The 4,542-nt window shown below is 35.0% G+C and overlaps 1 long non-coding RNA gene across 1 annotated transcript; it reads right to left on the reverse strand.

Moving 5' to 3' along the window:
• Positions 1 to 2,844: 2,844 nt before the first annotated feature.
• LOC129907518 (uncharacterized) lies at positions 2,845 to 4,023 on the reverse strand. Its single transcript, XR_008771050.1, has 2 exons — positions 3,724 to 4,023; positions 2,845 to 2,935 (listed from the first exon to the last, which is right to left on the reverse strand). It is a non-coding gene; the product is annotated as an uncharacterized LOC129907518 (long non-coding RNA).
• Between the last annotated feature and the right edge of the window lie 519 nt (positions 4,024 to 4,542).

Raw genomic sequence — 4,542 nt, forward strand, 5'->3', positions numbered from 1 at the left:
TTTTTTTTTTTTTGCTTAGTCTCTATGATGTTGTAGAAAAATTTATGGTTGGCATTTACAAGGACCACCGCGTACACCACAACTCAAAGATCTTAAATGCAACAGAAAAAAAAGTTAGAGAAAAAAAACTAAGTAGAACAAGTTTACAAAAAAGTGGGTCGGCGAGACTCTTATCGCTTTTTGGTTCTGTTTCATAGGCAGAAACATTGCGAAAAGGGTTGTTAAGACTCGTTTTTTTTTTTTCGGTTCTGAAACTGTAGCTTTGAGATAGTATAGTGATACAAAATGAAAGATAGTTTAAAAACAGTTGAGTAAATTGAATAAGTTTTGCCCTTGGTAAAGTCGAAAATGGAATAAATTGGAGTTTTGGATTGGGAAAAAAGTTTGAGAAATGAGTTTAAATTTTTCTTGCTTTCGAACGATAAGAAGTATAAGTGAAACGGAAAATATTTTCAAATTGAATTTTTGGCTTTTGAAGTTATAAACTTTGAGGATATTAAAAAAAGTGTACCAACTTTGAGTTTTATTTTTTTAAATATTATTTAATGTTGCATATTTATAGGCATTCATGCGAGAATCAGTTTTGATGTTTTTTTTTTAATAAACCTTCCTCGTCTGCATAAGACAAAACTGTGAACTTATTTTGTTAACAAGTGTTCTTATAAATCTTTTATATATAACGACATCAAGGTTTTACCAAGTTCCAATTAAAGACTCTATAGAATCAATCACAAAATATTATATCTCTAAGGCAGAGAGAATTTTTTGTAAAATCAGTATTTAATAATATCTGGGGTTTTCATTTATATACATAAGTTTTTTTTTTTACATATCGTCGGCCTCATAAGAAAACCTCGTATTTTTGAAAAAAAAAAAGTGGAGTTACGAGGTTTCCTTATGAGACCGACGATATAACTTAAATATTGTTATGGTAATTTAGAACTTCTCAAATAAATAAAATGTTCTTATATCCAATCCAAATTCAGAAAATGCTGGTTGATAACACTGATATGGCTCTAAGGCCATAAAGTTTCTGAAACACATTTTAAATAGCGTTTCATGATCTTTCACTAACCAAATAAGCTTATATTTGATTGGCGTTAGGAAATTTGCGTATAAATTTTTCAACGAAAAAAACGGTTACGCATACGCCACAGTGATCGTTGAGTTTTACTAATAAGGATTTAAAAAATCAATCAACAAAATTCAATCATTAAATAGGATATATTCTAGACATTTGAATTTTTTTTAATCAATCAATAAAGGAGAATGGGCAAGTTTGTATGGAATGTGGACGTTGCGAGGCCAGGAATGAATTTATTATTTTTTTATGTAGTTAAGGTTTACATATATTGTGGAGAAGTTTTATCCTTGTGACGTACTCCAAAAACGGATAAAATGCATTTTTGCATATAACACTTTATGCAGATTGTCTCAAAGTTGTATCTTATGTGTGTATTTTAAGTGCAAAATACGATTCTCTCTTATTTTCCCTAAATCTGAAGACCTTTATCTTGAATATCCAACCACTAGAACCCAAACTATAAGCATTTTAAAACAACAGTTTTAAGACTATTTTGAGAGTTTCGTTATTCAATTTTTTGTTAATTTGAATTGTTTGAAAACTTTCGAGCAAAATCTTGAAGTGGTTGTCTTAAAAATCTTATGTTATGAGTTCTATTGGTCGGATTTTCAAGACTAATGACTTCAGACTCAGGGAAAATGACAGAGCATCATATTTTATGTTCCAAATAAAAATATAAACCAATTTGTCGTTCATACATTGAATAATGCATTAACGATACTCAGAGCCGGTTTTAGGGGGGGGGCAGCCTGGGCCATCGCCCAGGGGCGCAAGAATTGAGGGGCGCCGCAGGCGCCCCGAACTTTTACAAAAGTTATATAAATAACGAAGTCTTTCCAATCGATGTTTTATTTTTTTTTACATTCACAAAGGCGCCCCAATTTGTTTCTATTTTACATTTTCAACGGCGCTCGTATTGTTTGTCCTAAACTTTTTGAAGAATGAAGGCGCCCCCCAATTTTGGGTTAATTTATTTGGCTTCCGGAAGGACAATGGTGTCCAAAATCTTCGTTCATCTTTGAAGAACAAGGCGCCCCAATTTCTTTTGAAAGACTAAAGCAATCCTAATATTCCTCCAACCAATTTAATTTTTACAAAGGTGCCCCTATAGTAATGAATAAGGAAAGAGAAGGGAGACGGACAGAATTCCGAAATTAAAAATCCAGAAAGCCCAAAATCCAGAAAACCCTAAATTCCGAAAACCCAAAAACACAATACCCGAAAACCCACAATCCCAAAATCCCGAAATCCCGAAAACCCAAAATCCAGAAATGCCAAAATTCACAGCTTCTCCATTTCTCATAAAAACTACGTTTGTGTGTGAGAATAAAAAAATAGGTCTGTTCGTTGTTCCCCCCTCCAGGGCACTCTAAGTCATTTCAATTAACTGTGAAAAAATCAGAGTTTCTCGGGTTTTCATTTTACATCGAACACCTCAGAGCTTTAGTTTCATCAGCGAACATCGAACACAGAGGAAATAACTCTGGTTGAAAAAGGAGCTACAAAAAACGCTTGACAACGAATTCGGAGCGACCCAGAGTGCCCTAGAGCTCACAACGAACAAACCTTATACTTATAAAGGTATGTTGTTTTCGATTGGCCGTCCGGAAGCGCCTGGAATCATTAAGAAGCGTGTGCGTGCTGCAAGTTTTTTATTCTCCTAGTGAAAAAAACAAAACACAATATTTGATTTTTCACCAATACAGATATTAAATTTCAGAATTGGGTGGAAGCGATTCAAAGTTTTTTATTGGATTTCAGAATGAGTGAATCATTGAGTGATTCCAATCGAAAACGACATTAATGTACCTAGTTGAAAAAGTTTTTGAAAAAATATTGTTCAAATAAGACCTTCTTCTTCTTCTTCTTCCTTTTTTCTCGGCGCTGTTATGATCTCGATGTCGAGGGGATCATAACCTTCCCACGTTACTGCTTCACACTAGTGATCCGCCTGTGGGGTTCGCCGGGTTGACCTCAGAAATCGGCGGCAAGCCTCCCGGTTTTGTATTGTTCCGTTTCTGAGGCCAACTGAATGCTGGTGTTTTTGCATTTGCTTGTACCAGGAGTTTTTAGGCCTACCTTTCTTTTTATTTCGTGTTGGAACGTTATATGATATTGCTTTTTTGACGGGGTTCTCAGGATCTCTCCTTTGAACATGGCAATACCAACTGAGTCGGTCGTGTTCAATTTTTTGGGAGATGGTATTTTTAACATGAAGGCTTCCTCGGATCTTCGTACTTCTAATTCTATCAAGCTTTGTTACTCCTGCTGTCATGCGAAGCATCTTCATCTCAGCTGCCGTTAACTTACTCTCATACTTTTTGTACATTGTCCAACATTGTGAACCGTATGTGAGTGCTGGACGCACAACTGCGGTGTAGAGCCTTCCTTTCAGCTTAGGGGGCATTTTTCGATCACAGAAGATAGCAGAATTTTCCCGCCACTTCATCCACCCTACGCTTACGCGATGATTGATATCGTCATCACAAGTACCTTCGTTATTTATCATAGACCCCAGATATTTAAACTTTTCACACTTGGGAAGCACTACACCATTCAAATAAATGTCAGGAATAGGCCTGTGTGGATCAGAAAATGGGCAGCATAGGTATTCTGTCTTTTTCGCGCTTATGCGGTACCAACTGTACCTAATCTTTAAATGTGTTTAAACAAAAAAGTCAGAGATAAAGGTAGTCTTGTCAATTGAGCCTAAATGACATGAATAATTAATTTTTTTTTTTAAGTTAACCTTTTTAAGTTAATACACTGCACATTTTTAATAAATGCATTAACAAGTATATGAGAGGTAAGACATAATCTGCTATTGCTTTTTTTCGTGATTTTAAAAAATTGTTTTTAGATGAATTTTTTTTTAGAGGCGCCACTTGCAATCTTGCCCAGGGGCGCCGGTAGTGCTTAAACCGGCACTGACGATACTAATACTGCATTTTCTTACATTCTTAACGCAATACTGCGAAACGTCCATAGTAAAAGTTTTTCCTAAGTTATAGTCCTTTCATTTGATACCAATTTTATTAATGGCCGCTCAACGTCCAAAATGCCCATTCTCCTTTATTTGAAGTGTTATACAAAAATTGATCGGTTTTTTTAAATTTTTTTTTTTTTTGTTTTTTTTTTTTTTTTTTTTTTGACGGGAGGAAATCTTCAAAAGACACTTGGCAGTATTCGACACCAAGTAGTGTGGGACTCTTAACCACTAAAACCACCTCTTTATCAGGACCAATCTTGAGAGATCGACATCAGATTTTTCTTTCTTAACTTTGTAAAATCACTTTGGGGGAAGTTTAAACTTTTAATACTTTACCATGTTTTTTTAGACCATAAGCTCATGAGGCTTGGTTCTTCTTAATCTCCGAACATGGTTTCTTGTATTCAAGACGGACACCATTTCAGAATTGGTATGACTTTGCAGTCTCTGATTATGCGATACAGCGTAT

The sequence above is a fragment of the Episyrphus balteatus genome, chromosome 1 (assembly GCF_945859705.1).
Source record: "Episyrphus balteatus chromosome 1, idEpiBalt1.1, whole genome shotgun sequence".
NCBI lineage: Eukaryota > Metazoa > Arthropoda > Insecta > Diptera > Syrphidae > Episyrphus > Episyrphus balteatus.